Source organism: Vanacampus margaritifer, chromosome 7 (assembly GCF_051991255.1).
Source record: "Vanacampus margaritifer isolate UIUO_Vmar chromosome 7, RoL_Vmar_1.0, whole genome shotgun sequence".
NCBI lineage: Eukaryota > Metazoa > Chordata > Actinopteri > Syngnathiformes > Syngnathidae > Vanacampus > Vanacampus margaritifer.
This window is the reverse complement of record NC_135438.1, coordinates 7,233,166-7,246,403: the sequence shown is the minus strand read 5'-3', so window position 1 is coordinate 7,246,403 and position 13,238 is coordinate 7,233,166. Positions and strand designations below refer to the sequence as shown.

The window sequence follows — 13,238 nt, the reverse complement described above, 5'->3', positions numbered from 1 at the left end:
CAGACACGCACAGTTTAAGCTTCTTAAAGAATAGATTTTTATTTTTTTGTGTGTAGCTTTGTGAGTGATGTGAATGGCAGAGAGGATGCACGCTCAATGAATCACCAAAATCATCTATCAGGCCTCAAGGCTTAAACACAACAGTTTCAGGCTTTACAACAGATACAACAATGTTGCTGGAATACTCTTTAAGTGTTTTTTTTTTTTTTTAGACTTCTATAATTGCAAAAGTAAGTATTGTACTTACGCTTTATACGTTAGAAAAAACAACAACCTTAACCTGGTTGATTTTAGGCCATAACTGAGCCTACTGCTATTATGGTTTCAACTGCTTTATTGGAAGAAGCAAGTGATGGATATCTGCGACTGGAATGAGTTGAAGGTCACAGTTTCAATATTGTTTCATCACTTCATGTGAAATAAATGTAGTTTTACTTGGATTTCTTTTTTTTTTTGTGCGGTGATATGCAATGCAGTTTTTTTTTTTTTTTACAGAATTTGCGACTAATTAAGGTCAGCTGTGTCTCATTTGGTAGAGCGAGTCCAGTGACCGAAGGGGCAGTGGTTCGAATCCCAACCCTCCGACTGTGCTGACCTTGGGCAAGATACTAGACCCTAAGTTGCTTCCAGGTCAGCATTGTAAATGAGAAACTCTAAATTGCCTTACCTGGTTAAATTACAATGATGTTTTAGTAGGATTTCATACAAACTGTAATGCTTGGATTTCATCATAAATGGTTAGTTTTAGTAGGATAGCATAAGAGATGCTGTTGGTATTAATGTGAAATAATGTATAATGCAATTTTTGTATGGTTTCACACAAATTCAAAATTAAGCTTTAGTGGGATTTCATGCAAATATGAAGTTTTAGTAGGATTTGATATGAAATGCAAATACATTAGTGCCTATGAGTGACCCGGCCTACTTTTTTTTTCTTTTAAATGATACAAGCCATCGATTGGCAAGGAATATCTGAACACAAATTGTGTAACAATACTCACAGGCATATAGTTTATATCCTCTGCAAAGAACAACTAATATTACGGTTTATTCTCTTTTTGGTGATTCCAAAACACCATTTCTTAAAGATGGGTAACCGTGGCTCATTTTGCCAGGGCACATTATGGATTATAATGCAAGTTTAGTCAAATAAATTATACTGATAATTGTTTTAATAGGATTTAATAGAAAAAAATAATACTTATGGATTTAATACGAAATTTAATGTGGTTTTAGTTGAAGTTCATACAATAACTGCTTTCGAGGATGAATTATAATGGAATATAATATAGTAGAATCACACAAAATATAATGCTTCTTGGGTAGGATGATATAATAAAATAGACTATTTCATGCAAACTATAAACACATTTTATTTGAGTATGGTTTCTACTCTGTCTAGAAGAACAAGACGAAGCATCATCCCTAGAACAAACAGCAATCAGTGAGTATTTATTAAGCCACGCCCCGAGCTCGTGCTCCTGCTCTCTGTGTGTGTTAATAGCGTAAATTAGCATACAAATGAGAGATGCTGTACGATAGAATCCACTCAGCTTCAATCTGTCCACCGGGACTCGATGATTACCTCTTCCTGCTTCTCCTCATCTCTCTTTTCTGTCTTTTTTTGTCTCCTTGTAATCTTGCTGTGCTTCTGCCGGACTTGCAGCACCGTCGGCCATGTTTATTCAGTACGGTTTGTTTACCTGTGTACGCGCTGGCTTTAAACGCGCTTAATTGCTCTTGACTAATTTGCAAATAAGTGGGGAGCAGTTGGGGGAAATGGCACACACACACACACACGTGTTTCCAGCATTTTCCGCGTCCTCCGTCTTCGTCCTCCCACTTCGCCGTGGCGGTCCCCGGCCGGCTGAGGCCCGGCGGAGCACGGCGGGAGGTGCTAATGATGTGGGGGGGGGGCTCGCTGCTCTCTGCTGGGAGTCATGTGTTGCCTGCTCGCTGCCGTCTGTCACCGTGCACGCTGAAAAACATCTTTATTCTTCACGTACAGAATGTGTGCGTACGTTTGCTTTTCCACTTTCCACCTCTTCTGCATATTCAAAAGCGCGAATCCCAAAAGTCAGGCGGCTTTATTTAAGCATTCGGAGACGTCTCATGGTGCGAAAATGAGATAATAAAAATAATAATAATAATAACAATTTATTTGCTAATTGTTGTTTTATGGTATCATTTTTAAATCATAATTTTAGTTTGTATTTTTGGGCGAGAGATATGAAATTTCTTTATTTTCACATTTATTGGATGGAATCATACAATTGGGGGTAAAATGTGTTTCATTCTAGATTAACACTTGAACATTTTTTGTTTGTTTTCTGAATTTACATAAATAAGTTTCAAAAATGTTCTAAGTTTACAAGAAAGCAGTTTCATGATGTCATAATGGGGTAGATGCCATAGACTTCCGTTTCTGGCCACTGCCGGTCACATTCCAACACTCGCACCCTCACCCCGTGCCCCCACCAACCGCGCATTGCCGCCCGTCGGGCGCTCTGAAATACTTCGGAAAACTGAGACAGACACACTAAACACTTGCACCCATCGACGGGAAAGCGCAACCGAGGGACGCAACGGCGGAACAAGCATCGGGACCCGGCCCACACGTCACAAATAGCAACCGGAAACAGCGCTGATGTGTGAAAGCCGGAAGTCCCGCCTCCTTCGTGGCATATACCCCATTTTAGTTTCTAAAAGAGGCATTTAAGGGGTTTTCAGTAATCCCTTGTTTATTGAGGGATTATGCTCCATTTAATTTTATCATTTTATTCACTGTATTTTAAGGCTTACCTATACTAAGACACTGTAGTATCTGTGACCTTGAATGCGTGTGTACCTTTAAAACGCGGGCCACGCCTGTTGAGTGAAGTGAAAGGCAGGGAATAGTTGGATTTCCATCAACCCGTTTTTTATTCGAATTTTCAAGAAATGCGAAAATCAAACTGAACGGAAACGCTAGAAATTTGAGAACGGGCCCAAAATTTGCAAAAAAAAAGTTTTTAAACTTAGAGGTGGTGGATTTTGAAGCGTATTGAAAAAAAGGAAAATGCGAATTTTGACGATGAAAAACAGGTTTTGCGAATAATGATGATGGCAAGACCAGATATCACGTCACACGTACGTTTGTAGTCCCAAAGCAATGTTGGGCGATAAAGTAAGGTATGTTGGGGGGTGGGGGGGGGGGGGGGGCGTGACGAAACAGGAATCTTTTAGGAATCAATTAAACAAGTAAACATTAATGCTATTTTAGATGGAAAATAGCAAAGAAACGCTACGGTTTATCAAGAATGACAAAAGAAAACTCATACGACGTCATCGCGTGGCGCAGTCGCTTCCTGGTTTTCTTCTTCTTCTTCTTTTAAATTACTGGTGGATCACATCTCTATGGTGTATACCGCCACCTACAGCGGCGGAGTCCACTCTCACTGTTCGCAAAAGCAAAACATGCAAACGGGTATAAGTTGCATGTCCGTTTTGCGCATTTTCAGTAAATTTGCTTAAAACAGGGATGTGATTTTTCCGCTAATTCGCGGAATTCCGCTTTTTTTTTATCCCCCCCCCAAAAAAAAATTCCGATTTATTTTATTTTTTTTATTTTTATTTTTATTTTTTTAGTAGTTCATTGTGTATGCACATGACTCCGACAGATAACATCTTCTGCTATAACAAAGACATTTGTGGTATGCTCTAATATGAGTTACTTTTCATTTGGTCATGATACAATTATTTGTTCATGAAATTTGAACTCTTCAACATTATTTATGTGTTAACTTAGTAATCACATTAGTTAGATATGATGATATTCTCAGTGATAGTTTTTAAAAGCAAAGGCAGTCCAATGTTTTTGAATGTGACTGATTTTGAGTTGACTAAAACTGCCATTTTATATGGGATAGTTCAATATACATTGAAAATTTATGCTGTTGTTTTGTCTATTTCTTTTTCATGTGAGTGCCTGAGGCCCCCAGACCCCCGGCTAAATTTTCAGATAATTTCACTTTGGTCAAATCACATCCCTGTTAAAAAATTTGAAACAATTGGATGGAAACCTGACTATTGATAATGTAAGTTGGCTAAACCGTTAGCCATTCTGGTGAACCGTGATAAGGCGAGGGACGACAGAAACAACGTAAGCAAAATACTTAAGTCCACCAGATAACGCAGTTCTAGCACATTCTTAGAAACAATATTGTCTTGTGGTAGGAGGGGCTGACGCGGGGATGAAGTGGAAGTGGGGGGTGGTGGTCGGCAACAACGTAACCGTGTAATTTCCTAATTCTGATCTTGCAAGACTATCCCTCCTTATCAGCGTCTGATTTCCACATTTGCAGGAAGAAAGTAGACAGAGAGGCTGGAGGCCGACACACACACACACACATAGCAGAGAGACACGGGCGTGAAATTACTTAAAGCAAAGGGATACAGATAGAAGGAGTGCGAGAACAAACAGGCCTATCAAACGACCACAGAGCCAGATAACAAGATAAGGCCTAATCAATCAATTCTCGCACACAGAGAGATATTGCTAAGTGGCTCCTGAGTCGTGGCGGCAAATTAAATCTGCACACTCCTCCAAGTGAGAGCGCGGCGAGGAAGTGGGAGTGGGCAGGCAGGCGAGCGAGAGGGTCGGGGCGGTGGATGGTGGTTGGGGGCGCTAATAGGCGCTAATTTCATCAGCGCGGCCCGTGATGAAGCTTTTACATGCTGCTCGGAGAGGCCAAACTAAAAGGCTGCAGCTCTGCTCGCGTTCAATATAAGTGGGCTGTCATGAGTGGATTTGCAAGACGATAGCCAAGAATTTGATTACAGGCTTTAGTGTGCGTGTGTATGCTAGCGTGCTGTTTACGCTAGTATGCTAGCTATTGACTAGCCTTATGTGAGGGCGAATTGTTTGTGCTGAATAATTTAACTATCGAGCACAGTAGCGCTGCTCTCTTGTCATATATAAATAGACTTAGAGTAAATTAGAGCAGGCTAAAAAGCGTGTTAATGTGGCAGCCATGTTGGTAGGGGCGATTTTCCCATCAAGAACAGTGCATGTACATACATGGCGGCCATGTTTGCAGGGGTTACTGTCCTGACAAAGGTAATACAAAGCATGGATATTAGCTTAGCATCGCTGTAAGCAAATAGCTAGTTGCTAGTTGTATACATGTCTCTCTAACATGCTATTTTTGACACAGTACACAGTTTTTTTTTAAGCCCTTATCTATGGTGTTAATCGTAACGGAGGTGAAAAAGGAAGCGCTAACATCATGGCTCATGAATTTTATTTTTATTTCATTTTATTTATTTAACAGGGACATTGCACAACAAATGTAGCAGTGACAGGTCTGTACAATAAACTGATAAAATACAAATACAAAAACATAGATAAATTATAGATAAACAAACAGATAAATGAAAACAGCCATTATGATCCCCAAAGCACCAACAAAGTAAGTTTGAATGAACTTTTGAAACTTCTTCAATCTTACTTAATTATGTTTATTTATTCATTCCCAATAATTTTGTACGGTACGAGGAATTTTTATGTTACAAAAAGCAATTTTGTACTGTATTGGGTGTTTTCATGCCAAGAAAAAAGTAATCGAACGTACAATTGGCTCGACCCGACAACCCTGTCTTTTTCTGCGTCGGCGTTTGACGGCCCATATTCCACCACGGCGTGCGAAGTTGTGAGATGCGACTTGAAAGAAATAGCAGCTGCTGAATGCAATTGATTAAATAGAAAAAAAAAACGTAGCATCAATAAGATGACTTTGCAGTTTTTTCCTTACTCGAAGTAGTCGCATCTTCCATCAGCCTTCTCCTGCTCCTCCACCATCGCCGCCACCTGCACTGCCACCCCCCCACCCAAGTCACCACTGGTGCCCTCTTTCCTTTTTCCTCCCACCTTCTGCCCCAACCTCATACACACACACACACACACACACGCACACACAGTTGGCATCAGTTTCCTTCTAATGACATCCTCTGAGTATAATTAGTCTGGCCAATTAACAGCAGTAACGATGCTTGCATTCATTATGTCAAATTACACAGTGCTGACAAAGTGTCAACTCAGCTATACTCACCTGCTGAGTGTACCCGTGTGCGTGCGCGCGCGCATGTGTGTTGTTTGCCATCTTGATCAAAACCCTCTTACGTGCTCTGCTGAGAGGTGAAGAACGTCCTACACACTTTCTCAACACACACATGTGCATGCATTCAATTAGCGCGCATCCAGCAGAGATGTTTTTACTTGTGGGGCCCCACATGAAATCAGTCGTTGCGTTTTTGCACGTCTTAATCGCGCTCATTGATTATGTGCCGCACCGGTTATTAATATTATATATTATGCCCAGTCAGAAGGGTCACACCCTCATTTGCATAACAGCGAAGCGGGGGGAAAAGAGAGGCGGGGCTGGGCGGATGTATATGGATTCGTCTTAATTAGCATCTTGGCCCACTGGAGGTAAACTACACTGCTGGGAAAACACACATTATAGCATAATACATTTTTTTTTTTAAATATACACAAGAACAAATACATAGTGATCTGAAGGCTGCTTACTACATCGACAGTTGTGGAAACAGAAAGTTGACCTACTATGAAGAGGAATAATGAATTTTGTCCTCTTTGCGTGTTCCAAAAATGAAGATAGATTTAATGTAAGAAAAATACACATTTGCAAAAAAGATTTAATAAAAAACAGAGAATCTCTGGACAAATAACTGCCTCCAATCATCACTTAAACATCGTGGGATTCAGAGCGTCAAATGTGGCTCTTCCGCGTGCACAACGGTTTCTTATAGTTAAAAAGACCTCCTCTCTTTCATTTGTAGACAAAACATACTCTCTGGTACTTTTCCGTGAGCGATGGCGAAAACAGAGTCAGATGTGGGTGTTCAAAACAGATTCTGTTCTCAAGGACCAAATGTGTTTTCTCACAAAGCGCTGAGGAGGAACTTTGTTTTAGACTAAATAGTATGACCCAGTTTAAGGTCAGATTATACCGAAATCAACACCATCTGCTCTGCACAGGACACAAAACATTTCGACAAGGTTAATATAAAGAATTAAAATGTTAATAATGTGTAACAATGGTTAATGAAATAAAATGAAGAATTAAAAATGTTACAATATCTATCAACTACCAGGAAGCGTCTATTAGAAGATGAAATGCTAACAAACCTAGCATTTAAGCTAAAGGTTAAACTTAAACAGCTCATGGACACTTCATATGACACTCCCATTCTCCTCCATTATTGTTGTTAGCATGTCTCGTCCTGTCCTGGTTTTCGCAGGTTCCCCGCTGTAAACACACTAGTGCGGTCTCGTGATTGCTAATTAGCCAGACGAGCACGCAAAGGCCTCTGACACACACGCACACAAATAATAACAGGCAGGGCTCTCTTGATAGGCAATTAACTTCCTCCAGACACCTCATCAGCCAGTGAACACACCTCCCCCGGTCCCCCTCACGTTCTTCGGACACACACACATACACATACGTGTGTATTTGCATATGCAGCGTTCACCGCAGCATTTCATATGCAGTGTGACTGGGAGAATCTGTTCCTGTCCTCTGGCATCGCTAAATTTTATACACACACATACACATACTCATAAAAAGGACCAGAGGGCGGATGAATCATCAGGAGCCCCGCTGAGTTAAGTAATCACACTCGGGCGTTTAATTACTGACGAGAACCTGATGATTATGATGATGATGTTCTTTAATTAACACAATGCTAATTGAAGAGAGCCAGCGAATCAGAGCGCCCACTTTGAATAATTTGAAACGGGAGATGAGGTTAACTCATTATTTTTATTATTATTATCGTGTGTCAGAGGGGTATTTATTTGGTTGTTTGAGGCCAAGCTAATTGGTTTGGAAATTATGTTTTGTATGTTTTAGCGGTGGTTTGGTAGAGGTTTGTTTGAAGTGAGCGCTTTCAAAACACATTTGAATGCAAAGTGAAGTTGGTCGAAACTGAGCTAACAGAGTGATATGTTGTTCCTGTTAAAACTACGGCTAGGATAGCAAATGCTAACATATCTCACTTAATGATGTCATCTTAACTATACTGAATATATTAAAAATAAATAAACTAATGATGTCATCTTAACTATACTGAATATATTAAAAATAAATAAACAATCACCGATAAGCTATTAAGATATCAGAGTATGTGTAGTAGACATTGCCATAGTAGGTAGGTTTTTTTGACAACAAGATGAGCTAATTTTGCTAAATGTTCTCTTTAGCATGTTGGCTAAACATTAGCATCCACTTCTTCAGGTACATTAGGAGTCCATTTGTATTCCTAAGGTACAAACTACACTATTTATGGTTGTATCTCTTACAGGTCCAGCAATGTGCATAAATGTTGCCCATAAGCAAGCAAGAATGTTTTAGGGCTCAAGGTACAGTATTTTTCCTTTTTATTTATCTTAAATAAACACCTTATCTGATGTGCATGTAATCTTTGGTTAAATAAACTCTTTTTCGTTCTTCTCCCCCCATTCAAGGAAATGGAAGAAGAAAAAGAGCCAATAGAAGCTTCTGAGAAAAGGGCGGGCACTTTCAAATCACACGTGGGAGTTGATTGGACAAAGCTGAAGGGAGTTGATTGAAGTTGCTCCGTTACAGCTGCGGCTGTGTTAGCATCTATGCTAACATCTCTTACTTCCTGATGTCGTCACATCTCAAGTTCGCTAGCAATCTGCGTTATCATCAATGAAGCTGTCAAAGGTGAGTTTGACATGTATTCTGCCAAGATGAGTTGACACTTATAAATGTTCTCTTTAGCATGCGTTTAGCTTCCATTGAATCACATTATACATTGTACTCATCATTTTTGGCTATGTTCAGATTGTCTTTTGCCCCTTATCGCACAACATGGTGGTTTGCGCTTTTCCGTCAGGTAGTATTTCTCATACCAGTAGTGCCCACCGTTCAGCAGATACATGTCTACAAATGAGCAAAAATAAATGCTAATGTTTGCCTCCTGTTGTTGTAATAGAACACTCAACAGTCTTCACTTTGCTGTAGGGCTACATTTTCTTTCCGCCGTCAGTCTCTTCTTAGATAACGTGTCTCTTAGTGTCAAAAGTTTGTTCAGGAGACCCTAGGCCTACATTATAATATTTGTGTAATTTTGGACTTTACAGCTGCATTGTTATAGGTAATGGTAAGGATGGCTAATATTGTCAACCTATTAAAATAATATCTTACGTCTCTGCTAAATTTGTCTACATTCTTATTCAAACAAATCATTTAATTCTACTCAAGAAATTAAATTATTAATAAATATAATCAGTATTTTGTGCCGGGCTTTTTTTCTGGAAAATTACATAAGTCATTATTTTAGGAAAGTGACAATAAGGAGCAATCCTTCTTCTGTAAACATTTGGGTTTCGCCGCCCCCGTCAAAACAGTCTGAGGAACTGAGGAACCCTGAATTATACTTTACTGTCACACTTCTTTTTTGCTGTTCTAATTTCTAAATCCCTGTGTAATTAAACCAACATTAGTCCACAGACTGATGCAATATGATCCTTGGTCTACTCTCATGCACTGGACCAGTACTTTGATTAGCAAATAGCTCGTAAAGTGACTTAACAATTTTATGTTAACTGATTTGTTTTGTGTAATGTCATAAACAAACGATGCTAACAAAAATCTGTGAATAGGTTAATCTGTGGATGCCAAACAGAATGTGGGGGTCCACTGTATATTTAGTTTAGATATTTAATGTTCAAACAATATATATATTTTTTAAGAATACTTGGCGTAAAAAGTTTGAGGACCACTGTCACACAGTTGTCACTTTGTCTCCATAAATATGCATTGAAAAAGTTCAAAGCATTTCTCAACCTGGCGCCTCAAGACGAGCTGGCCTCTGTCAATCCTTTTGTTCAACACGAGATTTGAATGTTTCACAAGCAAGAAGCGACGGAACGCGTAATTTACCGTGAACGCCCAAACACGGTCACGGATGCTAGCATGTAATTCTGCGTGAGCTGCTTGTAAAAAGAGCAGAACTTTGCATCTCTTCTGCAACTTTGCATTTCCCGCGTCCGAGCCGGGCGGACGGCAGACACGGGGGAGAGATTAGTGTTTTGGTATCGAGGATTACCGCGCGAACCAGCGATACGCAGCTAAGCGGAGCGTCATCAAACTGATTTAGCGCCTCGCTCCCGTTTAGAAGGATTAGCAGACAATGTTATTGTAATTAGAATTGTTCCAGGTGACGACGACACTCGCGTTGCGCTATAAGGGCCCTGTTTATTCTCATCTCGCGTGTGCTTACCTCAGGTAAACGGCAGTTCGCGTCGAAAGTGGGGGGAAAAAAAACCCAGATTAGCGGAAAACAACGTCGCCTTGTTTGGGAGATGCCGCATGGGACAAAGATTTAAAGGGGGGGTGGATAATTAAGGAAGAAGGATTGGGAACGGAGGGGATAAGACGCAGGCAAAGCTACCTTTGTTGGATCTGAAGAACCATGAATATGCATTATATCAGTTTATTCACCGATTGCCATTGTTCCCGCTCAAATTATATATCAGTCACACAAACACCGACGGAAGACAAAAGGATAAGAAAAACGACACAAACAACAACAAATAAGAGTGAGCCTCGCTTCTTTTGTGGAATTTCATGACTACTTTTTTTGTTTTATCCTTTTCATAATAGCAGCTTTTAGAGGGAAATCGGCGCTAATTAACATCTATTTGAATAATCTGATTATGCTACACGCTTGGCAATTGGGAAAAAAATAGTTGAAGCTAACGTGAGAAGTAATTTAAGATTGTGTTTTTGACACAATAAGGATGATTAAAACTTTTACAGGGGACCTTCTTGTCTTGGACAATTTGGAATTTAACCAGCATGTTGTTGCTGTCAGGCGGAATCCTCACATCACAATTAGGAAATAAAACAAATGCCATCTTGCTTGAGTTACCAAAAACTGGATCATACATCAATGCCAACAACCCCAAATCATCACAAAAAATTGCTAATTTATTATGCCGTCATTGAGGAAAATAGTGGATATGTCGCCAGGCGCTAGCTGTCTATAGCGAACAAGACTTTAATAAAAACAAACAACTTGTATCTTCCCAAACTCTTTTTCAAACGTCTTGGAGCCATGAGAGTTGGAGTCAATCAACTGAGCTGACTGAGCCGTGCTGAAAAAAATCTGCACACTTACCTTTGTGGCTAATTTTGTCATTCTCCAATTACTTTATACCTTTACATTTTTAACAAAATAGCATCACTCAAATGTATCTAACCCAGTTATTGTTTAAAAAAAATCATCCAGACTTTTAATCTTGAGGTGACATAACGTTGCACAGCTCACACAGAACGAGAGAAAAAGGCGGAGTTTGACAACACTTTGACAACACTTTGACAGACAGTTGAGTTACTGGATTTTGACCCACAGAATATTGTGTTCTATTGCTATAAAAACATGGAACCTACCAAAAGAAAAATAGGAGTCTCTTTTTTTAATCGGGGAAAAAAATATTTTTGTATCTGTTTCCGTTTTTAAGCAATTAGCATTATAATATAGCTAAGATTCCTCATTATTCACACACTGGGGGAAAGAGCTTTTTGTAACATGGCCCTGGTTGATCTCTTATACTCTGTTGCCACATGCTGGCCGTTTTTTGTAATAACTACCATTGCTTTAAGCAAAGTCACAGGCTGCATCAAAGCCTTCTGTATGCTCTAGCTACAGGGGTGGCCAAGTTCGGTCCTCGAGAGCCACTATCCAGCCTGTTTTCCATGTTTCTCTCCACTATCACACCTGATTCATGATCGGATCGTTATCCTGCTTCTGCAAAGCGTCTTGATGAGCTGATCATTAGATTCAGCTGGGCTGAAGAAGGGAGACATGGAAAACAGGCTGGACAGTGGCTCTCGAGGACCGAACTTGGCCACCCCTGCGCATAACAAGCCGCAAAAGAAACGTATAAATACGTTTTTGGGACCATGGCAATATTTACAATAGAACGTGTTTATACGTTTTTGGGAGCAAAGGAGTTAATAAGTCTAAGCACTAAGTGAAGTAAAGTAAACTACAATTCCCAATAGTTCTCTTCTTCTGTACGGCCACACATTATCATCAAAATAAATAGTTTTAAACTGAAAACTCATGTATGATATTAATTGACAAAGATGAAAATGACATTTTTGCTACAATTATAGTTAGTGTTTGTGAGTTTTATAAACAGAAAATAGTAGTTAAGATGTTGTAGTGCGCTTTCTCACCCACACACATGCTCACACATGCACGTGTACACACGCACACACATGTAGCTCATGGTATCACCTGGAGGGAAGAAAGGAACAAGAGGCTAATTAGTGATGATGAGAAGTTAATTTAGTCACACATCTTGGGTAATAGTCTCCATCTCCCTCTTTTCTCGCCCCCTCCCGGTTCTCCCGCTCGGTAATTTTCATGTTTCCGCAAGGTGTCAACTGTTTTGTTTCTTTTCTGCGTGCTTGTGTGTGTTTTTAAAAGTCGTTTTTTCTTTCCATAGGGCATGCAAACACTTCGCAAGAATCCTTCGGAGATCTGCAAGGCTGCAAAGCAGGTGACATTGTCAAGTTGACTAAGTGGGAAATTACTTTATCCTCTGCTTTGACTTTGCTGAATTCTGTGTACTCGTGTGTGTGTGTGTGTGTGCGCGCGAGAGAGAGAGACGCAGAGCAGGTGAGACGGATCCTGAGCTAAATGTTTGCTAGCAGGTGAGCCTGTTGTTGACAGATGGTGTTTGTGTGAGAAGCCCCGTCCCTGCGGAGTCCACGCTCTCTCACAAGTGCGCACGCACACACACACAAATAGCGTAAGGAGCCAGCCACAGCTTGTCACTAGTGAAGGAAACAAGACGACTAGGTACAATATTGAAACTTGAACAGCACATTCATTTCTCAAATAATAGCCCCCCCCCCCCCCCCTCTCAAATTGATACAATTAATCGCCAGATGTGTCATCCATCCTTTTTTTTCCTTTTACTTGCAAGCAAAAAAATTAGTCCCAACTCGCCTCACTCCACAACAAGCATCAGTTTGGCAACTTGAAAAAAAAGAATTACGTAGTCTATTTAAAACAATCTCATACTGTACAGTAACTTAGCATTGGGAATGTTTACTAGCTTAATGCTGTAGCATAATTTGAAACGCCATAAACGGGCTAACACATAGCATCGATTGATTTGAAAACAATTA

At 40.0% G+C, this 13,238-nt stretch overlaps 1 protein-coding gene and 1 long non-coding RNA gene across 2 annotated transcripts in view; one reads left to right on the top strand and one right to left on the bottom strand.

Moving 5' to 3' along the window:
• The window catches only part of LOC144054774 (uncharacterized), an 82,556-nt gene that overhangs the window by 526 nt on the left and 68,792 nt on the right, over positions 1-13,238 (top strand). Inside the window, exons 3-7 of the mRNA XM_077570052.1 lie at positions 537-630; positions 1,403-1,444; positions 8,368-8,425; positions 8,531-8,753; positions 12,551-12,604. The gene's annotated coding sequence lies outside the window, so the exon portion shown is untranslated. The remainder of the gene's footprint in view (positions 1-536; positions 631-1,402; positions 1,445-8,367; positions 8,426-8,530; positions 8,754-12,550; positions 12,605-13,238) is intronic.
• Positions 5,310-6,931, bottom strand: LOC144055491 (uncharacterized). The gene is made up of 3 exons (XR_013294891.1): positions 6,605-6,931; positions 6,090-6,194; positions 5,310-5,921 (listed from the first exon to the last, which is right to left on the bottom strand). It is a non-coding gene; the product is annotated as an uncharacterized LOC144055491 (long non-coding RNA).